We start from the raw sequence: 27,961 nt of genomic DNA on the forward strand, positions 1-27,961 counted from the left end.
CCGCTGATTCTAGTCCTGTCTGCTTCTCCTCTGATCCAACTCTCTGCTGTGGCCTGGGAAAGCAGTAGAATATGGCCCAAGTCCTTGGACCCCTGCAGCTGTGTGGGAGATCCAGAAGAAGCTCCAGGTTCCTGGCTTTGGATCAACCCAGCTCTGGCCATTGTGGCCATTTGAGGAGTGAACCACTAGATGGAAGACCTCTCTCTTTCTGCCTCTGTCTCTCTGTAACTCTGCTTTCCAAATAAATAAATAAATCCTAAATAAATAAAGCAAAGGAGGGAAATCGAAGGTCCTGAGGCTGGGTTCAGTTGATCCATCTTTAGGCCCTCACACCCCTTAGAAAACTTTGTGCTCCCTCAGTTGGTTTAAACCGACTGGTATTTCCTTTCTTGCATCAGATCCTCTTGTCAAAGAAACCAGATGGGAAGATCAGCACTGTGGGACTGCATTTTATTCATTCCAAACACTTTTATGGGACTTTCTATGTCAGCCTCTGTGCCAGTCCCAGGAATGCAAAGACCTTTACCAGTCTTCATAGAGCTTACACCACCCACCTGGGCCTCAAGTCCTTCCCCGAGGGCTCCAGCAGAAGTTCAAATTCATGGCCAGAAACTATATCTGACCTGTAGACATTTTTGATTTGGCAGAAACAGTGTTGACAATTTTTAAAAACTAATAATTTGGGGTCAGTGCTGTGGTGTAGCGAGTAAAGCGACCACTGTAGTGCTGGCATCCCATACGGGCACCAGTTCAAGTCCTGGCTGCTCCACTTCCAACCCAGCTCTCTGCTACGGCCTGGGAAAGCAGTGGAGAATGGCCCAAGTCCTTGGACCCCTGCACCCGCATGGGAGACCTGGGAGAGGCTCCTGGCTCCTGGCTTCAGAGCAGCGCAGCTCTGGCTGATGCAGCCATCTGGGGGTGAACCAACGGATAGAAGACCTCTCTCGCTCTCTCTCTGCCTCTGCCTCTCTGCAATTCTGCCTTTCAAATAAATAAATCAATCTTTAAAAAAAAACTAATAATTTTTTGCAACATTGAAAAATTTCACATTAAAATCTAGATATCTGGTTTCTAGATATCTGACACTGAACTGTACTCTCTTGCTACAGCAGTGAGCTGGCCTTGAGTAATAGCTACTCCTTTAGCAGAACATGCCCTTTACACACCATCTGCTTTCTTCTTCCACCTCTATGACTTCCCTGCCCTCCCGACCCACATCAGCACTTGAAGTCCTGTCTACTGGGCTAGAGTAAATCTGTTCCCACATACCTTCACACTTAACATGAGTGCATGTGTGCATACACGCACACAGAGTGATCAGGTTTCAAAAAGATCATGGAAAATGCAAATTATGAAAAAATTATGCATGGATTTCAAGAAATCTATTGCACCAAAACAAGCTTACCTTTTAATTCCATTTCTGTATGACCTTTTCTTTTTGTTAAGATTTATTTATTTATTGAAAAGTCAGAGTTACAGAGAGAGAGAGAGAGAGAGAGAGGTCTTCCACCCACTGGTTCACTCCCCCAAATGGCTGCAATGGGCAGCACTGGCCCAGGCCAAAGCCCAAAGCCAGAAACCTCATCCGAGTTTCCCATGTGGGTAGCAGGGGCTCAAGGACTTGGACCATTTTCTGGTGCTTTTCCCAGCCACATTAGCAGGAAGCTGTATTGGAAGTGGAGCAACTGAGACAAATATGAGATGCTGGTGTTGCAGGTGGTAGCTTAATCCTCTACGCCACAATGCCAGCCCCATCCATGAACATTTTAGAGTAGCTTCATACATGCACACAATCCCAGCTGTCTCAGTGATAAAATATTCAAAAGCAGAAAGTTGCAGGTGCAATTTATTTATTTAAAAAATTTTTAATTTGAGAGATTGGGAAAGACTGAGAACACATGCTCTCATCTGCTGGTTCACATCCCAAATCCCCATAACACCCCAACCTCTACCCCTTGTGTGAATCTGGAGCCAGAAATTCAATCCAGGTCTTCAGGATGGGTGGCAGGAACCCAATTACTTGAGCCATCACCACTGCTGGAGCTGGGAATTGAACCCAGGCGGGACAAGATTACGTTAACTGGCATCTTAAACTTCTCCTGAGATCTATTTTTATTCTAAAAATAATGAATATGCACTAAAAAAAACTTGGAAATTAAATTAAATGAGAAAAAATATTAAATCCCTGTGATCTTGCAACCCAGGAATACTATAAATACCTCAGAATACATTTTTTCTGCCTCTCTTCTCTATCATTACATTCAAGGCTACACCTGTGTAGTTTTTGGCAGACTTATGTTTATGAATACTTCAAAACCATTGTTATTTTCCTTTGTGCTTAAAAGTACAAGCAAACATGATTTCCTATAAATAAAAATCATGTAGTACTAATTATTGTTCAATACAATACTATATACATTGAGCATTATATAACATTTTAATTCACTTAGAACCTGTTACATATATTAACTTTGTATAATTTTTTAACTCATTTACAATTCATATGAGCTTCTCAGAGGGTACATTAAATACTGTGAAGGTTAGATAATCAAATATTATCACTGGGTTCTGGTGGAGAGCATTATGCTATCACTTTTAGTTTCAGAATCTCAGATTCTGACAGTTTCAGAAGGCTGTCAGCTGGATCTGGCTATGGTTGTACTATGTCTTTTACTATGTCATGTCGTAGACACATGAGAGGTAGCTGGTTAGATGACGAGGCGTGTACAAAGACAAGATGATCTTTCAGGATGCCCAAGTCTGTGGAGATTTATCTTTTCTTTGTTGCTTCTGCCTAAGAAAGCATACTGTTTGGGGACTTGGATTTTTCCTGGAAGTACATGAAGAAGTGAGGAAAGTCATTCCAAGCATAAGGCACAGCGGAGTTAATGGAAGTGTCATAAAGCAGGGTGAGTTTAGGGAAGTAAAATTGGTTCAGCAAAATCAAGAAGTTGGAAAGAGAAAAAGAGTGGAGGCAGATAAGGTTAAGTGAAGGGCAAGATGTTAGAGGGTAAAGAATCTCCTACATCATGTTGAAGGTTTGAATTTTATTCCGACAGCAATAGGAAATCATTGAAGCTTTCTAAACAGCAGAGGATTATGATCACAGTTGTATTTTAGGTCAATTTGTCGTCAGAATGGAGAACAAACAAGGAAAAGGGAGATCAGTTAGGCAATGGGGGCAGGCATCCAAGTAACAAATGACAATGGCATGTGCCTAGTTGGAGACAGTGAAGACACAGAATGAGGATACAAGTGAAGATATTTAGGGTATAGAACCGGGATCACCTGACAACATCCTGCAGGTGAGGAATGAAGGACCTTTCTGGCCATGACCATTATAAACGCTTGTGAAAATGGTTAGACTCCTTGATCGGTGCAAAATTTAGATTAAGAAAGAAAACCACCTTATTTTTCAATCCTAAAATTGTAAGTTGAAATTTTTCCACCCTCTTGAGAGAACATTCCGATGGTCTTAGCTCAGTATTCAGCACATCTTTTTCCGAATCATAAAACCACCTTTTGCAAAGGAAGCGACAAAAAATGGGGATGTGGTTCTTTAGAATTGCAGCAATTTCATGTATCTTTCACCACAATCTACTACACCTGTTCATACACCCACCTCCTGTCATTATTAATAGTTCTTTGTGTTCACAATTTTCCATTCAAACCTAATTTTTAAAAAAACAGGCTGACCACCACATTGGGTGTCACATTTCTAGTTAATTCTTATGGTTTGTGCAGTTTCAGTTCTCAGTTTTTAAAAAATAATAATTTATCCTAAATGTCTAAAGATGTCATTGAGTAATATAATCAACCTTCTTAAATTAATCAGAAAAAGGCAAGAAGGTTGTAATGCAAGATGAACTTAAATTTAGGAGTCAAGTAATGTAAATTAGGACTTAAGATGTGATTTGAAATAGAGTATACTCACTAATATCAACTTAATTTTTTTTAAAAATGGGGAGAGCATTGCTCTTCAAGCAGATAAGTTGCAAAACATAATACCTCATTACTTGAAAACTTTTGCCATCTTATTGAAAAATTCATTATAATTCAAGAAATATTAAGCTTGCTTTTAACATGTTGTATTCCATATGCCCTTGAATTTAACATGAAATTACTGTTCAGTTGGGTCAGCACTGTGGCACAGTATGTTAATCCTCCACCTGCAGCACCGGCATTTCATATTGGCGCCAGTTTGCATCCCGGCTGCTCCACTTCCGAGCCAGATCTCTGTTATGGCCTGGGAAAGCAGCAGAAGATGGCCCAAGTCCTTGGGCCCCTGCACCCATGTGGGAGACCCGGAAGAAGCTCCTGGCTCCTGGCTTCAGATTGGCACAGCTCCAGTTGTTCTGGCCATTTGGGCAGTGAACCAGTAGATGGAAGACCTTTCTCTCTCTGTCTCTCCCTCTCACTGTCTGTAATTCTACCTCTCAAATAAATAAATAAATAAAATATTTTTAAAAAATTACCGTTGTTAACATAAAAAAGCTTAGAAATCTAAATATTAAGTGGCACTTAATGGTAGAACTAAGATATAATGGAAAATAGAGTTTGGGAAATTCCTGACTCCACTAAATAATTTCATAAGATGAGATTCAGGATTTTCAAGATAGAAATTTGAACTCTGGAGAGGGACACATCTCCTATATCAGTGACCCTGGGTCTGAGTCCCAGTTCTGCTCCTGATTCCAGCTTTGTGCTAATGCACACCCTAGGAAGCAGCTGGTGAAGGTTCAAGTATTTGGGTTCTGCCACCCATGTGGAAGACCTAGATTTAGTTTCTGGCTCCAAGCTTTAGCCTGGCCAAACCCCAGAAGTTGCAGGCATTTGGAATCAGCAACTGGGTGATCTCTCTCTCTCTCTCTCTCACACTCTCTCTCTCAAATAAATAAAACAAATTAAAAAATTTAAATAATATTAGTTTTTTTTAAAAAAAGAATGGGTCTTGTTTTATACAAATTCTCAATTTTAGGTGAGTTTCTGTAACTCAAATTTACAGAAGCAACCATGGAGACCATTTTGCTCAACTCCCTAATATTAAGGAACTGAGGACTAGAGAATTAGCTGATGTAACCAGTGTGACAAAACTGGTTGGTAACGGCCCTAGAATCTGAGCCAGTGTTCTGCCCACGCATCCGCCCATCTTTTCCATGACCTTATCGCTAATTTAGTTGAATCAGAAAAGTTTCAAGTAGAGAAGGAATTATTTTTCATAAACAATCACTAGACTCTAAATTACACATTTTAAGAATTCTGATAATCATATCTCAATTCAGTATACTTAAACGAAAATATTTTCAGTTTCATCTGTCAATTTTGAGCTAAAAGAGTTTCAAGATTATAAGGATACACGTCATCCTGAATTAATGAAAACAGTGAAATCAAAAGTAATTTAGAGGGCCAGTGCTGTGGCATAGCAGGTGAAACTGCCGCCTGCAGTGCCAGCATCCCTTATGGGTGCTGGTTCGAGTCCTGGCTGCTCCACTGTTGATCCAGCTCTCTGCTATGGCCTGAGAAAGCAGTAGAAGATGGCCCAAATCCTTGGGCCCCTGCACCTGCATGGGAGACCTGGAAGAAGTTCCTGGCTCCTGGCTTGGGATCAGCGCAGCTCCGGCCATTGCAGCCAGAATGAACCAGAGGATAGAAGACCTCTCTCTCTTTCTCTCTGCCTTTGCCTCTCTGTAACTTTCCCTTTCAAATAAATAAATCTTTTTTAAAAAAAGTAATTTAGAAGATGTCTTCTTTGGAGTAAATACTGCAGTGAGACTAACGTAACTATGCTCATGGATGCACATTAAAGACCTTGGTTTAATAGCTGGGTGTGGATGATGGATAATCAAATATCTAAGCTACATTGATTCATCTCACTCTGCATCAATGGGGTGTGAAGCCCCAGCCAGCGTATATCTAATTTGTGATTTTTGAAAGTTCTATTTATGGTGTTATTTTAATTGCAAAAACATCCAGCAAAGGGAAAGTGGAGGCCTGGCAGGAAACTGCACCTGAGGCCTTCAGTGAGGCCCCAAACAGGAACATTGTCTGTCTTTCTACCTCCTTGTCTCCTTCTACCGTCAACCTCTTCATATAAAAAGAAACAGGGAGATTGTCATACAATCATGACTCTTGTCCTGACATACAAGAGTCCTTGGACTTTTGGGGGATTCTTGGTGTTTATAAGGAATATTCCAATATAGTTATTTGATGGTTGGATGTCCTTTTAACAAATTAGTGTTGCAAGTGCTTACAACTAAGGAACATTGCGATGCTCAGTGGTATTCATTTTCATACGGGCTGGGCGGAGACCCAGGCCAAGGAAAGTTCAAAGCCATAAAACAATTACTCAAGCCCTTGTGTCTGAACCATTCTAAGCCAAGAATTAGGCTATTCATTAAAGATGAACTTGCCTTCTGAATGCTAGCCCTGTACTGAAAATCCCTCTCATAAAGGGCTGGCTACTCCTAGTCAGTAAGGAAAGGGAACTGGCCCAGGAACGCCTGCAGTGGCTTCTGCATGTTTCCTCTCTCTCACAGCAGCTCTGTGAGGTGTGCATTGCCTCACTTCACAAACGAAGGAACCAATTGTAACAAATGAAGACAGTTGCTCCAGGTCAAACAGCCCACACTGTTGTATGTGGTTCTACCAGCTGCATGTCTGAACTCACAACTCAAGTCCATTCCACAGTGCTCTGCTCTTTCCCCAACATAAGAAAAGCTAGATACACCAAAATCTCCATTCAGAAGGAAAACAGCTTTGAAAATCTAAAGTCCTTTGGATATGAAAACAGTTGGCTTTGCTGTGATGCGGTTCTAAGCTTCTGCACATGTTATCTGCAAAATCTGCTAGCTATTTTTCTCCAAAGAGCCAGAAAATATGTCTAACTCTGATTAACTAACTCTAGGGTGAGTGTTTAAGAAATGCAATTTGATGATGACTGGGGAACATTTGCTTCACAGCCATCAAATCAGACGTCTCAGCTTTGTTGTGCTGAGATTGTCAGGTGTCAAAGGGAATGATGACAAGGGGCCAAGGAGGCTGTGATGACAAATCAACAAGGGAGGCTGCGGGCCAGGAAAGAAGTGCTTGAGGTGGAAATTGGAAGCATAATTTCAAGGCGTCCACTGTCACTAACTGAAGGGAACTGTTGAAAAAGTAACCCAGTTTTGACAGAAAGAGCCAGGGACAAGACAGCTGGACTCCCTGCAGGATCTGGTTTTGTCATCAGGAGTTTCACTGCAGTCTGGCTGAGCATTTGGGCTGCTTCCACAGGCAACGGGATCATGTACGACGGAACATTAGGTCATGTCCAGTTTGCCAGAGCTAGGCCAGTATGTTCTACATTTAGAAAAAGAATTTCTGGGTCCCTGCCCCCTTAAGGGCCGCATTGAAGGTCAATTAGAATGACAAGGTCTGGCTGTCACTTACCCTCCATCCTCATGGAAACCCCTTCTAGCACTACACAGCCCACATGTTTATATTACTCAAGTACTTAAAAAAAAAAACCAAAGTGTTTTTTACCAAACACAAAAGGAAACGTAAACAGCACTTTACAGTGTGAAGAAAAAAAAATACTTCCCACCACAGTGATATCTGAAGATGTTCAATGAGATCGCCTTTTTGTTTCTGACATTTAAGAAAGTACAATGGTCAGTACAGGAATGAGTATGATGAGATGAGATGGGCTTTCTCATATTCCACTGGTAAAAATTTAAGTTACTATAAGCTCGCTAGCAAATAATTTACTAGTACACTTCAAACTCCTTAAAATGTTTATATTGGAGGCAGGCACTGTGATGTAGTAGTGGATTAAGCTGCCACATGAGAGACTTGCATCCCACATCAGAGTGCTGGTTTGAGTCCCGGCTGCTCAGTTTCCAATCCAGCTTCCTACTAATACACCTGGGAGGCAGCGGATGATGGTTCAAGTACTTGGGCCCCTGCCACCCACATGGGAGACCTGATGGGCTCCTGGCTTCAGCCTGACCTACCCTGGCTGTTGCAGGCATTTGGGGAGTAAACCAGCTGATACGTATTCTCTCTCGCTCTCTCTCTCTATCTCGTAAAATGAAAATTTTAAAAATGTTTAAACTAGCAGAAACGGCTGAAATACAGGCTGTTGTCTTCTCTTCAGAAAACAACTTGATGTGAGACAGAGTAGTGGTAAACAAGGTACCAAGGTTTCCTGAGGCAGTGCGGAAAAGCACTTCTCAAGATGAGTCTGGGAGATTTCTAAGTGTGTAGAGTCCACTTCTTCCCACTGTTTCTCATTACCCTCACCCTCCTAGACAAAGGGTTTCCCGGGAGCAAAACTAATGAAATTCCTCCCAAGGTTTTATTACCCAAGGTTTTCAGACTGTGTAGCCCTTTTGGCACCTGGCAAAGAGGATTCTCCTGGGGTGCTTTCCTTGGGGGAAGGCTGGAACCACCTATAAAGTTATTTAGGTGAAGGGGTTTGGGCAGAACTTTGTAGTGTAAAATACTAGGCTGCTTCCGAGGCATGTTTTGGGGGTTGCTACATTCCTTTCCGGGGTGCTTTATTTTCCTTAGGCCCCTTTTACACACATAGCTAATTTCCCTCTTACTTATCAGTTAGGTCATGGGGGCAGAACACTCAAGGCACTACTTTCTTACAAAAGAAACCACAGAGAGCTTCCACACCCCTCCCACCTGAGGTTACAGTGAGAAGGTGTCATCTATGAACCAGGAAGTAGGCCTATACTTGAATATGTTCCTGCCTTGACCGTGAACTTCCCAGCCTTCAGAACTGTGAGAAACAAATTTCTAAGATTATAGGCCAGCAATCTATTTCTGTCACTCTGCCTTTCAAGTTAACCAATCTTTCTTAAAATTTAAAAATATGGGCCGATGTTGTGGTATAGCAGGTAAAGCCACTGCCTGTGATGCTGGCACCCCATATGGGCACCAGATTGACTCCCAATTGCTCCACTTCCAATCCAGCTCCCTACTAGTGGCTAAGGAAAACAGCTGAGTATGGCCCAAGTGCTTGTGCCCTGCACCCATGTGGGAGACCTGGAAGAAGCTCCTGGTTCCTGGCTTCAGACGGGTTCAGTCCTGGCTGTTGTAGCCATCTGGGGAGTGAACTAGTAGATAAAAAACCTTTCTCTCTCTCTTTCTCTATAACTGTGCCTTTCAATAAATAAATAAATCTGTTTTAAAAATTCAAAATAAATTTAAAACAGTGTTCCATTTGCAACTACTTTTCTGAATGAGTCAGGATTTTATCAATATCAATATTGCCAATTTTGCCAGTTCCAACACATTTGGAAATACACTTGATAACTTATGTATAATCATCATCCATATACCCTAGTTTAAAATTCTAATATACTTTAAGAGGGCCTTATTGTTCTCATAAAATTCAGGCAAAAACTTTATAATGAGTAAACGGTGTACATGCAAACTCAATCAAAAAAAGTTCAAGTAATGAGATACTACTTCTGCATAAGATTTCACTTGAGGGGAGTTCCAAGAGGGCTGAGTAGGGAAAAGATGAGCTGATTTTGACCAGGGAAGACAGCAGAAGAAAAACAGAGGAAGTGCATTTCCAGCAGACGTTAGAGAGAAGTTTGCTGGGGAAATTCTACATAAAGAAGAGGGACACCATCAAGCAGTGTGGAAAGTGCAGACCCACAGCAATGAGTGGGCACACCACTCTCAGCTCCTGCAGCTGGGGGTGGAGGAGACACCAGCTTCTGAGAGCAAGGTGAGAACAGACTACAGCAGCCTGTGCCACTGTGATAGTGCCTGCGGGAGAACCTTGTGGACCACCCTGACCTTTGAGTCCGTCCTGGAATTCTAGTGAGGGGCAGGGTAACCACCTAATCCAGGGAAGGAAAAGCTCATTTCTGTCTCCCCATCTACCCACAAGGGCACCAGGTAACAGGTGGGGAGAAGGCGACATCTTGATGCCAGTGATGCATGTGCAACCAGGAGATTTTACCAGAGGGGAAAAAATCCACATTCCCCGCCCACTTTGAGTCTGGCTGTGAGAGTTGGCAGGGGCTGCGAACCCACTTAGGTAAGCTGCTCCCCTTTCCTCAACCTTTCACAGGCCCTGAGGCTCAAACTGACATGGCAGATCACCCACAGGCAGCTGGCTCTTGGAACATCTCTGCTCTCTTGGTGGAAGGGACAGGTCTGCAGGGCTGAGAGTAGATCCTCTGCACCCTGTGACTGTGGAAGCCTTGCATTCTGTGACTGGGAACTCTGTTACTACACAATAGGACGTAGGGTGCAGCTGGGTCTCTGGGCAATTACTGTTGTGTGGTGTGTAGGGTGTATCACTGCAGAGGGTTCCAAGATCACACAGAGGACTGCACAGATCCTTTGCATGGTTCATACATTTGCATGGGTGGGGATTGTACCCACTGTGGGCTAACTCCAAGCATTGATCATCTTAGAAGAGAGGAGGTAAGGTTGTGATAACACCGACAGGCATGATCATACCCTCCCCCTACTGACAATAGAGGAGATCTACCATGCCAAATGTGGGTGTCACCTTGGATTCTAGCTCCACCCTTGAGCACTGACCAGAGCACCGTGATTCCACCTGGGACATGCCTCTGAATATCCACTCCATTAAGCTACAGAGGCATAGTACAAAGATAAAACCCATCAGAGGAGAAAACCAACAAGTGTTTCCACAAATGCTTGAAAATAAATGCAGAAATACAAGAAATAAGAACCAGGAAGACATCATGACTCCCCCAACAAAACATAACACTTCAATATTAGAATGTGAATAGGAAGAGATTTATGAAATGCCTGAAAATGAATGCAGAACAATGATCATTAAATTACCGAGAAACACAGAGAAATAAAGTCATAAGATAAAGAAACCCATGCATGATATGGATAAAAAATTTGGCCAAGAGATGGAGATACTGAAGAGAAATCAAACTGAAATATTAGAAATGAAGACTTCAAATAAAAAATGCAGTGGAAAGCCTCAAAAACAGACTTGGTGAGACAGAAGAAAGAATATCCGAGCTAGAAGACAAATCCTTGGAAATATCTCAGTTAGACAAAAAAATTAAAAAGAAATTAGAAAAACTGAAAATAATGTTTTAAATTTATGAGGTATTATCAAATAATCAAACATATGTGCCTTAGGATTTCTTGAAGGTGTGGAAAGAGAGAATGGATTAGAAAGTTTATTCAGCAAAATAATAGCAGAAAACTTCCCTAATTTGGAGAAAGAAAGGGACAGTCAAGTACAGGAAGCACATAGAACTCTTAATAGATATAATTAGAAAAGACCTTCATCTTGACACATTATAGTCAAACTTTGAACAGTAAAACATAAAAAAAAGATTCTAAAATGTGCACAAGAGAGATGCCAGATTACCTTCAGAAGATCCCCAATTAGAGTAACAGCTGATTTCTCATCAGAAACCGTAGAGGCCAGGAGAAAATGGAGGAACATAGTCAAAGTCTTTTTTTTTTTTTAAGTCAAAGTCTTAACAGAAACTGTCAATTCAGAATACTAAACCCAGAAAAGCTCTCATTTATAAATGAAAGTGAGAGAAAGAATTTCCAAAACAAAGAGAAACTAAAAGAATTTGTCTCCACTCATCCAGCCTTACAAATGATACTTAAAGATGTGCTACACACAGAAATACAGAAAGATAGTCATCATTATGAAAGAATGTGAAGGCAGAAAATCTCCCAGTAGGAGTACAAAGGAAATCCAAAGCAATTAATAGGAATATTTACAGAAAAATGGTAGGACAAAACTGTTACTAATCATTAATAACCTTAAATGTAAGTGGCCTAAATTCTCCAGTTAAAAAATATGGGCTGGCTAACTGGATTAAAAAACAAGACCCATCTATTTGCTGCCTACAAGAAACACACCTCACCAACAAGCATACATACAGACTTGAAAATGAAAAGATGGAAAAAGATATTCCAAGCTAATGGAAAGCAAAAATGAGCAGATATAGCCATTCTCAACACAATCAAGACAATTTATGACAAACCTATAGCCAGCATCATATTGAATGGGGAAAAACTGAAAGCATTTCCACTAAGACCCAGAACCAGACAAGGATACCCACCTTCACCATTGCTATTCAATATAGTTCCAGAAGTTTTAGCCAGAGCCATTGAGTAAGAAATAGAAATCAAAAGGATACAAACTGGAAAGGAAGAAGTCAAATTATCACTGTTTGCAGACAATATGATTCCATATAGGGGAACCAAAAGACTCCACTAAGAGACTATTGTAATACATAAGAGAGTTTGGTGAAGTTGCATGATATAAAATCAACATACAAAAACAAATAGCCTTTGTATACACAGACAATTCCATGGCTGTGAAAGAACTTGTAAGATCAGTCCCATGGCCGGCGCCGCGGCTCACTAGGCTAATCCTCCGCCTAGCGGCGCCGGCACACCGGGTTCTAGTCCCGGTCGGGGCGCCGGATTCTGTCCCGGTTGCCCCTCTTCCAGGCCAGCCCTCTGCTGTGGCCAGGGAGTGCAGTGGAGGATGGCCCAGGTGCTTGGGCCCTGCACCCCATGGGAGACCAGGAAAAGCACCTGACTCCTGGCTCCTGCCATCGGATCAGCGCGGTGCGCCGGCCGCAGCGCGCCGGCCGCGGCGGCCATTGGAGGGTGAACCAACGGCAAAAGGAAGACCTTTCTCTCTGTCTCTCTCTCTCACTGTCCACTCTGCCTGTCAAAAAAAAAAAAAAAAAAAAAAAAAAAAAATCAGTCCCATTCACAATAGCTATAAAAAATTTAAATATTTTGGAATACATTTAATCAAGGAGGTAAAATTTCTTTACAATGAAAACTAAACAATAAAGAAAGAAATACGGGGCCAGTGCTGTGGCGTAGTGAGTAAAACTGATGCCTGCAGAGTCCTGGCTGCTCCACTTCTGAGCCAGCTTTCTGCCATGGCCTGGGAAATCAGTAGAAGATAGCCCAAGTCCTTGGGCCCCTGCACCGGCATGGGAGACCTGGAAGAAGCTCCTGGCTGCTGGCTATGGATCAACCAAGCTCCAGCCATTGCAGTCATCTGGGGAGTAAACCAGCAGATGGAAGACTTCTTTCCCTCTCTGCCTCCTCTTCTCTGTAACTCTACCTTTCAAATGAATAAAAAGAAAGAAAGAAAGAAAGAAAGAAAGAAAGAAAGAAAGAAAGAAAGAAAGAAAGAAAGAAAGAAAGAAAGAAAGAAAGAAAGAAAGAAAGAAGAGGGAGGGAGGGAGGGAGGGAGAGGGAGGGAGGGAGGAAGGAAGGAAGGAGAAAGAAAGAGAGGAAGGAAGAAGGAGGGAGGGAGGGAGGGAGGGAGGGAGAGAGAGAGGAAGGAAGGAAGGAAGGAAGGAAGGAAGGAAGGAAGGAAGGAAGGAAGGAAGGAAAGAAGGAAGGAAGGAAAAAATCTTCCATGTTTGTGGATTGGAAGAATTAACATAATCAAAAACGTCCAGATTACCAAAAGCAATTTACTGATTCAATGTGATCCCAATCAAAATGCCAATGATATTCTTCTTGGATTTAGTAAAAATGATGCTAAAATTCATATAGAAATACAAGAGACCCCAAATAGCTAAGCAATCTTGAAAAACAAAAACAAGGCTGGAGGCATCACAATACCAGATTTCAAGACATACTACAGGGAGGCATTTATAATCAAAACAGACTAATGCTAGCAAAAAAATAAATAAATAAATAAATAAATATTTAGACAAATGTAACCAAGTAGAAACTCCAGAAATCAATCCACACACCTGTAACCAACTAATCCTTGACAAAGAAGCTAAAATCAATTCCTGTAGAAAGGACAAATCTTTTCAACAAATGGTGTTGGGAAAATTGGATGTCCACATGCAAAGTATGAAACAAGATCCCTATTTGATACCTTATACAAAAATCAACTCAAAATGGAACAAGGATTTAAAACTATCAGCTGATACCATAAAATTAATATAGGAGAACTTTGTGGAAACTCTGCAAGAGTTTGCATGGGCAAAGTCTTCTTGGAAAAGACCCCAGAAGCACAGGTAACCAAAACTAAAATTGACAAATGGGATTACTTCAAGCTAAGAAGTTTCTGCACTACAAAAGAAATGCTCAACAAAGTGAAGAGGTAACTGATAGAATAGGAGAAAACATTTGCAAACTATGCAACTGATAAAGGATCAATATCCAGAATCTATGAATAGCTAAAGGAACTCAACAACAACAAAACAAACAGTCCAGTTAAGAAATGGGCAAAGGAGTTTAACAGGCATTTTTCAAAAGATAAACTTCAAATGGCCAACAGACACACGAAAAACTGCTCAGGATCACTAGCCATCAGGGAAATGCAAATTGAAACCACAACGCAGTTTCACCTCACCTCAGTTACAATGGCTATGATACAGAAGTCAACAAATAATAAAAGCTGGTGAGGATGTGTGGAGAAAGGTGTCCTAATACACTGTTGTTGAATGTATAAATTAGTATAGCCATTGTGAAGATATTATAGAGATTCCTCAGAAATATGAAAATAGATATACCATATGACCCAGCCATCCTACTTCTGAGAATCTACCCAATGAAATGAAATCAGCATATGAAAGAGTTATCTGTACCTCCATGTTTATTACAGCTCAATTCACAATAACCAAGCTATGGAATCAACCCAGATTTCCATCAACTGACGATTGAATAAAAAAAATTATGGTATACATACACTATGGAGTACTACTGCCATAAAATAGAATGAAATCCTGTCTTTTGCAACAAAATGGATGCAACTGGAATCCATTATATTAGTGAAATAAGCCAGTCTCCAAAAGACAAATATCATTATTCCCTGATCTGTAGTAACTAATGGAGTACAAAACAATGTAATGCATATAAATGAAATTGACATTTTGAGATTTGATTGTTTAAAGCCCTTGTCTCTACTGTTGAGGAATGGGGTTTTTTTTCTTCTTACTATTTGTTGAGTTCTTTACTTAGTGGGGAGTTATACTTATGATATTTTTAAAAGATTTACTTATTATTTGAAAAGCAGAGTTACAGAGGCTGAGAGAAGTATTCCATCTGCTGGTTCACTCCCCAGATGGCCACCAATGGCTGGAGCTAGGCCAATACAAAGCCAGGGGCCAGGAGCTTCTTCCAGGTCTCCCACTTGAGTGCAGGGGCTCAAGGACTTGGGCCATCTTCTACTGCTTTCCCAGGCCATAGCAGAGAGCTGGATTGGAAGTGGAGCAGCCAGGATGTGAACCGGCACCCATATGGGATGCCGGCACTGCCGATAGCGGCTTTACCCATTGTGCCACAGTGCCAGCCCCTAAGCTTATGATTACAAAATAAACTGAAAGTATGTCATTGTAAAAATTAAAAACAGAAGGATGAGTGAGGGTGGGGATCTGGGAGGGAGGAGGGTAGTGTGGGAAGTATCACTATACCTCTAAATCTATATATATGAAATATATGAAATTTGTTCAGCATATCTAAATAAAAAATAATTTTAAAAAAGATTGCACTTGAAAAGACAGTTTGAAAGTCACTGTATTGGCCGGCGCCGTGGCTCAATAGGCTAATTCTCCACCTAGCGGTGCCAGCACACTGGGTTCTAGTCCCGGTTGGGGCGCTGGATTCTGTCCCGGTTGCCTCTCTTCCGGGCCAGCTCTCTGCTGTGGCCCAGGAGTGCAGTGGAGGATGGCCCAAGTGCTTGGGCCCTGCACCCCATGGGAGACCAGGAGAAGCACCTGGCTCCTGCCTTCGGATCAGAGTGGTGCGCCGGCCGTGGCAGCCATTGGAGGGTGAACCAATGGCAAAGGAAGACCTTTCTCTCTTCCTCTCTCTCTCACTGTCCACTCTGCCTGTAAAAAAAAAAAAAGAAAGAAAAAGAAAAAAGAAGTCACTTTATTAACAGTGGCTTGAACTCCTAGTGGGAGGAGAAACAGAACTTTTACAATAAGGTTAGAAAAAGAATCTAGAGTTCTCCTTTACATAAAGATATGAGACATCTGCAAGAAAACCATTATTTCACCCAACCTGGTTTATAGCTGAAATGCTTATAACAACACTCCTGGTCTTAGTTTTCATTCTCCTCTCTTACACTCATCCTACATAATTTTTTATTTCCCAATCCTTACAACCCAGATGTATTTCTCCCTGGGATGGAGGAAACGGAAGAAATGGTCAAGGGAGAAGGAAGGAAAGCTCTAAGGGAGAGCGCCGAGCTGTTGTCATCTCTTCGGCAGTCTGTAACATTCCTACTGTGAATCTTCTCTTTTCCTTTTATACAGACCAGCAGGAAATACAAAATATATTTCACTCCATGTAATATTGCAGATGATACTAATAGATTTATGTCATCTTCAGAACAAACATGGTTGAACCACATTAAAGAAATAATTTAGCTACAGCAGTGATTCTCTGAAGTCTTAACAGAGAATCCATCCCACTAATCAACTCCCAGACCTGAGTCATCAAATCCATTACTAGCTGCCAACAATGTATCACCTTCACTTGGATGTCAAACCCAACAGGTCTCAGATGGACTCATTCTCTTCCTTTACAAACTGGTTTCCATTCTTCATTTCCCTTTGTGAACCAGTGTTACAGTCATTATACACACCAGGAACTATCTTTAACTTCTCTCTTCTCACCCTCACAGTGCAGGGAAAAGGGGAAGGAGGTAGGGCCTAAGCTCTATTCCACCCACTGAAGTGGGTTAAGCACTGACATCAGAGAGTTATCAAGGTGTAGTTCAAGGTCCTCATGGATCTGAATGCATTATGGGCTTGTTAATGATGTAAACTTCCAGCCACATCTCAGCCCTGCTGAGTCATAGTGGGTTAAGGTATCTGCTTTTTTTTTTTTAATAAGCTTATCTTTTCATTCAAGTTTTCCATGAAGTGTTTTAAACAATATTTATTTATTTATTTGAGAGGCAGAGGCACAGAGGGGGGGGGGGAGACATATCCTCCTTCCATTGGTTCACTCCCCAAATGGCCACAATGGCAGGAGCTGAGCCAATCTGAAGCCAGGAGCCAGGAGCATCTTTAAATTAGATTCCCAGAAGACTTAAAGGGCAACACAAGAAAATCAGTGCTATAAAGGAAATGACCCGATTACAAAGAGACACACTGTGGAGGAGCAGCAAGTGAGTGAGGCACCTGTCCAAAGGGTGTAACAAAGATTCAGGAGGAAGCAATGATGTCCCAAGCAGGTAGGTGGAACAGAAGCAGATAACGAGAGTAAACAGTATATAAGAGATCAACACCTCTGAAGCTACCACTTGGATCTGTTCATGAGTAGCCTATCCTAGGATAAATCAAGACAGACTCTATTTCCCAAAAGGAGAACCAGCCAGAATAAGTTATGCCAGATCTAGTTCTAGGAATTTAAACCCATGGGGATGAAATAGCAGCATCTCAGATACCAATGTGGCATTCCAGGTTTGTCACTGACCTCTTGCATCCCAACTGTTTCACACTAAAAAGACATAGGGGACAATGCAGCAGGCTGGTAGGGTGCTCTCAGAACTTACTCAAGACTTCAAATGTTTTAGCTAGGATTTGGTTGCCAGTAGAAGCCATTCTTGCTACTTTAAACTCAAAGGGGTTTGATACAGACGGCCCCTGATTTATGATGGCTTGTTTCAACTATCCAATGGTGCAAAAGTAATTTGTATTCAGTAGAAACTGTGCCTGGGACTTTGAATTTTGATCCTGTCTCCCATCAGCAATACGTGGAGGGATCCTCTCTTGTGATGCTTGGCAGCAGAAGCCACAGCTACCAGCCTTGCAATCATCAGGGTGAACAACAGGAACTGAAGTGTGCCATGTTATGGAGCCTTGATGCTCAGTAAGTTAGGGGTAATTTTTAAGATTTACTTATTTATGTGAAAGGCAGAGTTACAGAGAGAGAGGGAGAGAAAAAGAGAGAGAGAGAGAGAGAGAGAGAGAGAGAGAATCTTCTATCTATTGTTTCACTCCCCAAATGGCCAGGATTGGGCCAGGCCAAAGCCTAGAGCCTGGAACTCCATCTGGGTCTCCCACATGGTTGGCAGGGACCCAAGTACTCAAGTCATCTTCCATTGCTTCCCCTGGCACATTAGCAGAGAGCTAGATTAGAAGTGGAACAGTGGGGACTTGAACCAGTGCTCATATGGAATGCTAGCATTGCAGGCTGCACCACATCACCACCCTATAGGTTAAGAGTATTAAATACATATCAACTGAATGATATTTTCAACTCAACAATAGGTTAATCAGGATATAACCCTATCATAAGTTGAAGAGCATCTATACAATGAATTAAGTACTTGTGGCATTTTTTGAAAGACTAGAGGAACCAGGAATGATAGCCATAAATGCCAACCAAGGTGGCTATTGTCTGTGCCATCGTCAGAAAACTGTAGAATGATCAGAAAGCTGGAGAATAAGGAACCGATTGCCCCAGTGCTGGCTGCAGGCACAGTGCCTCTACCCAGATTGATACCAGCAAAACCAGACACCCCTGGCACCCAAAAAAGTAACCTGAGGCTTTTGCTACACTGCCATAAAAAAATTAGAGTCTCCACAGCCCTGCTTGCCAGTGGAAACAGCAGATGGGTCACTGCTCTCTCACTTCTGTTACCAAATACCAAATTCAGACATCTTTCTGGCAGATGTTAGGTCACACGTGGAGTCTGAAGGCGTTTGGGACACGGGAGCTTCAGTTTTCAGTAGCATGCTATAAAGGGAGGGGAGACCAGTGGAGTCGTGGGGGCCATATATCACAGCTCTCCTGGCATCATACTCAGTCGCAACCTTCTCTGTTAGACTAGAAGCCACCCGAGGCCAGAGCACGAATATTCCATGTTTCTGAGGTCCTAGCACTTAGCAGCATGGCCAAGGAACAGCAAGGGAAAAAAATCAAAGAAGGAAGCAAAGAGAGAAAGAAGAGGCTCGGGACCAGGTCAGGACAGAGTCTGCAGGTGGAAAACATTAGGAAACTCAGTTTTGATGGTATTGATAACCTAAGATGAAATGAAGCAGGAAGAGACACTAAGCATTCCTATTTCCTAGCAGCTTTTGGTTTCAATTTGTTTCTCTTCATTTCCATGGCTAAGAACCTAATATGGCTCAAATCCCTCAGGTCTGGAAAAAATCAACTGTTTCCTAACTGGTGCTCTGCCCAATTTCTCCTCATTCTTCACCATTCGCCTATATTGTACACACTGATCCCTGCACTGGGGCTTCTAAAACCATGGTTTTCAAACTTTTTATCTGGAAACACTTCCAAAAGGAATTTGGAAAAGTATGTATCCTCTCATACATTATTAAAATGACAGCTTCAAGTTTTCATCCCAAGTTAAAATGATTGCAAAGGATGGTTCCAATGTATTATAAATATTGTCATTTTAACATAAAATATTATAGCTCTTTTAAAAATAACATCTAATACAATCTAAATACCACATCCTCTATTTTTAAAAATACATGAAAAAGCTGTTCTTTAATAATCAGAGATTTTTGTATCTTGGCTTTTTCTCCTTGAACATATATTTCCATTCTGCTTCCACCAAAGAATTTCACCCTAACTTCTATAGTAAAACCCTATTATATTTTAATTCTTTTACAACAATGGCTTATCACAATAAAAGTATATGTGTTGACGTGGCATGTTTTTTATTTCCTGTGGCTACAAAACTATGTTTAAAAATTATCCTGAGGGGCCAGCCCTGTGGTGCAGTGGGTTAAGCCATCATCTGCAGTGCTGGCATCCCTTATGGGCACAGATTTGTGACCTGGGTGCTCCACTTCCAATCAAGTTCCCTGCTAATATGCCTCGGAAAGCAGCACAGGATGGCTTAAGTAATTGGGGCTCTGTACCGATGTGGGAGACCTGGAGGAAGCTCCTGGCTCATGGTTTCGCCTGGCTCAGTCCTGGCCATTGCAGCCATTTGGGGAGTGAACCAGAGGATGGAAGATACCACCCCCCCTCATAAAAATAATTTTTAAAAATACTGTATTGAGTCATCATTTCAATTATTATTTGCAAACTGTTTGTAAAAACAAACCAAGAATGGAACCAGCATTGTGGCATGGCCAGTTAAGCCACTGCTTGCAACACCAGCATCCCATATCTGAGCACTGGTTTGAGTCCTGGTTGCTCCACCTCCCCACCCAGCTTCCAGCTAATGCAGCTAGGAAGTGAGAAGAAGATGGTTCAAGACCTTAGACTCCTGCCACCCACATGGGGTTACCGGGATGTTCCTGGCTCCTGGCTTCAGCCTGGCTTAGTCCTACATGTAGCAGCCATTTGGGGAATGAACCAGCAGACAGAGGATCTCTCTCTCTCTCTCTCTCTCTCTCTCACCTGCCTCCCCCATGCTGTCCTTTCAAATAAATATTTCCCCCAAAAATACCATGAATATATTACAAATTTAAAGTTTCTATTGTAAATAGAATTGGCCCTTTAAATTATTTATGTATTTGAAAGGAAGTCAGAATTAGAGCTCACATCCAGTGCCTCACTCCTCGATGCCTGCAATAATCAGAGTTGGGCCGGGTCAAAGCAAAAAGCCAAGGACTCAATCCACATTTCCCGTGTGAGTGACAGACACCTAAATACTTGAGCCAACAAATGCTGCATTAGCCATTGTGTGCATTAACAGGAAGCTGGAATGGGGAACAGAACTGGAACTTTACCCCAGCACTCCTTTAGAGATGTGGGAAATCCAAGAGGTTCTTTTTTTTAAAAGATTTTTTATTTTTATGTATTTTTTTTTTTGACAGGCAGAGTGAATAGTGAGAGAGAGAGATAGAGAAAGGTCTTCCTTTGCCGTTGGTTCACCCTCCAATGCCCGCCACGGCCGGCGCACCACGTTGATCCAAAGGCAGGAGCCAGGTGCTTCTCCTGGTCTCCCATGAGGTGCAGGGCCCAAGTACTTGGGCCATCCTCCACTGCACTCCCGGGTCACAGCAGAGAGCTGGCCTGGAAGAGGGGCAACCGGGACAGAATCCGGTGCCCCGACTGGGACTAGAACCCAGTGTGCCAGCGCCGCAAGGCGGAGGATTAGCCAATTGAGCCACGGCGCCGGCCATATTTTTATGTATTTTTTAAGATTTATTTATTTATTTGAAAGTCAGAGTTACACAGAGAGAGGAGAGGCAAAGAGAGAGAGAGATGTCTTCCATCTGCTGGTTCACTCCCCAGTTGGCCACAATGGCCAGAGCTGCGCTGATCCAAAGCCAGGAGCTTCCTCCGGGTCTCCCACACGGGTGCAGGGGCCCAAGGACTTGGGCCATCTTCTATTGCTTTCCCAGGTCATAGCAGAGAGCTGGATTGGAAGTGGAGCAGCTGGGTCTCGAACCGGCACCCATATGGGATGCCAGCACTTAAGGCCAGGACATTAACCCTCTGCACCACAGTGCCGGCCCTATTTTTATGTATTTGAAAGGCAGAAGAGTAGAGACAGGGAAAGATCTTTCATCTGCTGTTTCACTCCCAAATGGCCCTAACAACTGGGGCTGAGCCAGGCCAGAGTCAGAACCCTGGAACTCCATCCAGATTTCCTACATGAGTGGCATGGGCTCTAGTACTTGGTCCATCTACTGATGCTTTCCCAGGCACATTAGCAAGGAGCTAGATCAGAAGTGAAGCAGCTAGGACTTAACCAGCACTCATATAGGATGCTAGTGTCACAGGTAGCAGCTTAACCCCCTGTGACACATTGCCAACCCCCAAGCGGTTGTTTGCTTTGCCAGACACCTACACCATTAATGCTTCTCTTAATGAGCTGAATAAGGACTAGCTGGTTCTGCAAACATTAAGCAGTTATCTGTAGATAAAAATTCCTTATTGCTAAACTGAGACATGGTTCAACCTCAGTTCTATCCCCTCATCTTTTTCTGTTTTACTATTAATGTAAGCACTGAGAAAAATGTGTTTGTATCAATGAGTAGGTGAGATATAAGCAATGTCCTCATTTCTTTGCACTCTCTGTGCACTAGGCCAAAAATCGGGACAATCTAACATCAAAGTTTACTTTTCAATTTTCTATCAGTTGACAATTCAATTGTAAATCTGAAATTGTATTGAAAGCAAACTAGGAAACCATCTAATTGCAAAAGGATTTGTTACTCATCAGTGTGACTCTTTCTCAACACCAATACCAATTACTGTACTGTGTTTCTAAGTATCCAGTGGGTTCCAGAACTTTTTCTCCCCCAGGGATACTATGGTCATATTAGCTGAGAGGATGTCTTTCCTCTTTCAAATATGAGATAACAGGGGATGGGCACATAAAAGAAGAAGTGGGAAAGGCATAATCCCAGATAGATCATGGTTAAGGAGTACACAGGGAAACTGAATATTTGAAGTTGAAGTTGGAATCTGACTCCCTTAGAAGTCTTTGTGGCCTTTATATTGCTTGGAAAGTCTGTATTTCTTCCTTCCTTCCTTCCTTCCTTCCTTCCTTCCTTCCTTGATTTATTTATTTGGGTCTGGCGCTGTGGCAAAGTAGGCTAAGCCTTCACCTGTGGTGCTGGCATCCCATTTGGGCCAGTTTCAGTCCTGGCTGCTCCACTTCTGATCCAGTCCCTGATAATGGCTTGGAAAAGCAGAAGATGGCCCAAGTGCTTGGGCCCCTGCACCTTCATGGGAGATTTATTTATTTGAAAGATAGAGTTACAGAGAGAGGGAGAGAGAGAGAGAGAGAGAGAGATTGATTGATTTTCCATCCTCTGATTTACTCCACAACGGCTGCAATGGCCAGGGCTGGGCCAAGAAGAAACAGGAGCCAGGAGCTTATTCTGAGTCTCTCACATGGATGGCAGTACTTGGGCCATCTTTCCTTGCTGCTCCCAGGCCATTAGCAAGGAGCTGCATCAGAAGAGGAGCAGCTGGGACTCAAACTGGTGCCCATATGGTATGCTGGCACCACAGGCAGTGGCTTAACCTGCTGCATCAGTGCCGGCCCCACCTTGGGAAGTATTTACATACAGCAGTAGTTTGAAGACTGCTGCCCTACTACAGCGTCACTTGCCAAAGTGGTATAAAATAAAAATAAATGTTCCCGGCCAGCGCTGCAGCTCATTAGGCTAATCCTCCGCCTGCGGCGCCGGCATCCTGGGTTCTAGTCCCGGTTGGGGCGCCAGAGTCTGTCCTGGTTGCTCCTCTTCCAGTCCAGCTCTCTGCTGTGGCCCAGGAGTGCAGTTAGGATGGCCCAGATGCTTGGGCCCTGCACCCGCATGGGAGACCTGGAGAAGCACCTGGCTCCTGGCTTCGGATCGGTGCAGCGCCGGCCATAGCAGCCATTAGGGAAGTGAACCAATGGAAAAAAGAAGACCTTTCTCTCTCTCTCTCTCTCTCTCTCTCTCTCTCTCTCTCTGTCTAACTCTGCCTGTCAAAAATAAAAAATAAAAAAATTTAAAAAATTTTAAAAAAATAAATGTTCCCCTTTTGTGTAAAATACCTAGTTTGCAAAAATAAATGTTGAAGGGTGAACATGAATAACCTTTTCAATCTCAAGTGATCTGTATTGTAAAACAACTTAATACAAATGACTTCACAACTATGAAAACAAATGTATAATGCCAATTTCCTTGATTCTCTAACACTGATGGATATTTTTAAATTTAATAATCTCAAACATTTTCCCCCAAAATGTAGGGTTTCTTTTTTACATAAAACTTATCACTAAATCAAGACAGCATCTTGAAACTGGAAGAAATTTACTTTTTAAAAAATTATATTATTTATTTGAAAGAGAGAACAACAGAGATAAGAAGAGATACCTTCCATCTGCTAGTTAACTCCCTAAATAGCTGAAAAAAACCTGCACTGGGCCAGGCTGAAACCAGGAGCCAGGAACTCCATCTGAGTCTCCCACAGGGATGGCAGAGACCCAGGTAGAGGGGCCATGGAAGAAACATACAGTTAAAGACAGGGTGGGCAGGAGTTGAGTGGTGATCTGTTGTTCTTGGGCCTGTAATCACAAAGCCAAGCATGCTCTACAGCTCCAGTGCTAGTCCTAAATGTGCCCAGGAGCCCTGTTCCCAGGTGTCACGTCCACAGATTCTGCCCCATAAGTTCTACATGTTTAACAAGTACTCCGAGTGATTGAGATGCAGGCAGGCTCTTAGGTCAGGCTTTGGGAAACAGCCACCTAAAGGGAAGACATACTGGAAAACGTGCATGTAGAACTTTGTAGAGGTAATTTACAAAATGCGAAAGTTAGGAACTTACAGAGATGTTAATTAACAGGAACAAGGAGAAGCGCCACAAAGTGCATTGTTGATTTACACAGGAGGAGCATAACCATGCCTACGGGCATTATCTCCAAGAGATCCCGGAGGTCCCCTGGCGAGTTCAGACTCATGACCTCACCCAGGGCTCTTGAGCCCATGGTCTCTTGGGGAAGAGGAACTGCCGAGTCATTCTACCATCCCCATAACAGAACAGTTTATCTGGCAGGGAGGAGCCATGACATCCCACTGTGTAAGCTACTTTACAGGCTAAACAACTTGAATTTAGAGAAACTTCATTTTAGCCAGCTCTTAACTGTACAAGAAAGGCTGGAATTCTTAAACAATGTTTACAGGTAGAAGGGGCAATATAGAGAGGGTGAATGGGGGTAGGTGCTGTGGCACAGCTGTTCACTGGCAACTCATATTGGATTGCCTGGGTTCCAGTCCCAGCTCTGCCTCTGCTTCTGATCCAGCTTCCTGAAAATGCACCCTGGGAGGCAGCAGGTGATGGCCCAAGCACCTTGGGTCCCATGCTACCCCCAGGGGAGACCTGGTTCCTGGCTTTGGTCTGTTCCAGTCCTGGGAAAGTGAACCCCGTGGATAGAAGATTTGTCTACCTATCTGTCACTCTATCTTTCAAATAAAATAAATAAAACTTAAAAAAAAAACAGTTCTACATTTATATTTGGTAATATCCACTAGTGTTCATAGTGCAGTTACATTGTTAAAAAAAAAAAAGCTGAAATAAGAAGAGATGCACTCTTTTATGTAAAGGATAGACTATCCAGAATACATTAACTTGTTAGACTTGTAGTAAATGTTTAGTTGTCTATATCGTAGCCTTTAGAATTACTAAGAGATTATTTATCTACACATGAATACAGATTAAAAGTCTTCACAAAAGGTATTGGAAGCCTGTAGAAAGAACTCAGCTCCCCATAACCTACAGAAGGGGTACTGAAGTAATGATGTTAAAGTGGACTACACATCTTTATATTTGTGAAAACATTCCTCTCCCTCCCACAAGTACAAGATGAAGTGTATAACTATAATGTGCCTTTTTAGAACTTTTTTTTTTAATGGAAAAAACTATAACAGAGGACTGGCGCCATGGCTCATTTGATTAATCCTCCACCTGTGGCACCAGTATCCCATATGGGCAACAGGTTCTAGTCCCGGTTGCCCCTCTTCCAGGCCAGCTCTCTGCTGTGGCCTGTGAGTGCAGTGGAGGATGGCCCAAGTGCTTGAGCTCCTGCACCCCATGGAGACCAGGAGGAAGCACCTGGCTCCTGGCTTCGGATCAGCTTAGCTCCGGCTGTGGCAGCCATTTGGGGGGTGAACCAACGGAAAGAAGACGTTTCTCTCTGTCTCTCTCTCTCACTGTCTAACTCTATCTGTCAAATTAAAAAAAAAAAAAAAACTATAACAGGGTCTGGTGTTGTGTAGTGGGTTGGGCTGCTACGTGTGATGCTGGCTTCCCATATGGGTGCCAGTTCCAGACTCGGCTGCTCCACTTTGGATCCAGCTCCCTGCTGATGCACCTGGGAAAGCAACATAAGATGGCCCAAATGCTTGGGCTTCTCTACTCATATGGTAGATCCAGAGGAAGCTCTGGACTCCTGGCTTCAGCATGACACAGCCCTGGCCATTGCAGCCATTTGACTCCCGTCAACCAGCCGATGGAGTGATGGAGTATCTCTCTCTCTCTCTGTCTCTCTCTGTCCCCAGTTCTTTCTGTAATTCTGTCTTTCAAATAAATAATAAATAAATCTTTTTAAAAAAAATCTATAAGGGATGTTAGCATTTCTTCAAAACATTTTTGGGGGTCAGTGTTGTGGCTCAGTAGGTTAAGCTACCACTTGCAATACAAGCATTGGAATGGGAGTGCCAGTTCAAGACCTGGCTGCTCTGTTTTGGATCCAGCTTCCTGCTAATATGCCTGGGAAGGCAGCAAAAGATGGGCCCAAGTTTGGGCCCCTGCCACCCATATGAGAGACCAGGATGAAATTCCTGGCTCCTTGCTTCAGCTTGACATAAACCTGGCTATTGCGGCCATTTAGAGAGTGAACCAGCAGATTAAAGATCTCTGTTCTCTCTGCCTCCTTCTCTCCCTCCCCAAGTCAATCTACCTTTCAAGTAAATTAATAAATATTTAAAATTCTTTAAAGACTTTCAATATATTGTTTGTTTGTTTGTTTTTGACAGGCAGAGTGGACAGTGAGAGAGAGACAAAGAGAAAGGTCTTCCTTTTTGCCGTTGGTTCACCCTCCAATGCCCGTCGCAGCCACTGCGGCCGGCGCACCACACTGATCCAATGGCAGGAGCCAGGTACTTATCCTGGTCTCCCATGGGGTGCAGGGCCCAAGCACTTGGGCCATCCTCCACTGCACTCCCGGGCCACAGCAGAGAGCTGGCCTGGAAGAGGGGCAACTGGGACAGAATCCGGTGCCCCAACCGGGACTAGAACCCGGTGTGCTGGTGCCACAAGGCAGAGGATTAGCCTAGTGAGCCGTGGCACTGGCTTTCAATATATTGTTTTAAGTATCCCAAATCATGACCAGTTTTCACTCTTCAAGGATAGATTTGACTTGAAAACAGTCCAAGGGCTGGTATTGTGGCGCGGAGAGTTAAGCTGTCACCTGATGCCGGACCCCATACCAGATCAACGGTTGGTGTCCTGGCTGCTCCACTTCCAATCCAACTCCCTACTAATGTGCCTGATAAAACAACAGGAAATGGCCCAAGCACCCACATGGGAGACCTGAATGGAGTTCCTGGCTCTTGGCTTCCACCTGGTCCAGCCCCACCATCGTGGCTATTTGGGTAGTGAACCAACAGATGGAAGATGTCTCTCTGCCTCTGCCTCTCTCTGTCACTCTGCCTTTCAAATAAATTTTAAAAAAGAAAAAAAAAAGCCAGCTTCAAAGTCTTTAGGAATAAACCTCAGTGAATAGAGGGAGTAATCAGACTGGGTAAGATTGGTTTCGGTAGAGAATAACATACACACAGAGGCACAGGGTGTGTTCCCTTCATGAAGAGTCTGATGCTTGTAAACCAGCTCAGAAATCACCTCTCAACAACCAGACCAGATGTACTGGTAAGAGAAGGAGCTTTATTGCATCAGGAACTGAAGCAGGAGTGGAATTAACACGTGGCTGGACAGTCAGTCAACTGGTGAAAGGAAGATATGCTTAATCTTTGTCCCCTAAATTCCAGTAATTCAGGCCACTTTGGGGATTTATCTTGCATGTCAGGCCTCCATGTTTTCACAAACAGTGTTCCCTGTCATTGAAGTGACTCTCCCTGGGGAGGCCACTGTGAAGTTATAGTCATCCTTCAAGACCTTGATCAAACATTACCATCCTTTGATTCTTTATGGCACAATTAATTGTTCTATTATCTGGTCTTTGTTGTACTTTGTAGGTATCGCTTTTAATGTCTCTATGACAGCTTTATATTATTCATATATGAATAAATTCCCCCAAGTAGTCTGGAAGTTTCCTTTTCATATCCGGCACAAACAGTAACTGGCACATAGTGGTCTATCGGTAATTATTTGTTTATTACACAGATATGATTCAAAATCTTTGTCTTTAAATAGTTTAGACCTTGAGATGTCCTCATACTACAGCCAAGGAAGAAAAACTTTATGCAAGAGCAGTTTTTGCAACAAAAATCTCTGGACGTTTCGGTTCTCAGCAGTGGAAAGTTACAGCACAGAACTACCCAAATAAATGTTGGAATTTCTTGTT

This window comes from Oryctolagus cuniculus, chromosome 3 (assembly GCF_964237555.1).
Source record: "Oryctolagus cuniculus chromosome 3, mOryCun1.1, whole genome shotgun sequence".
In the NCBI taxonomy this organism is placed as follows: domain Eukaryota; kingdom Metazoa; phylum Chordata; class Mammalia; order Lagomorpha; family Leporidae; genus Oryctolagus; species Oryctolagus cuniculus.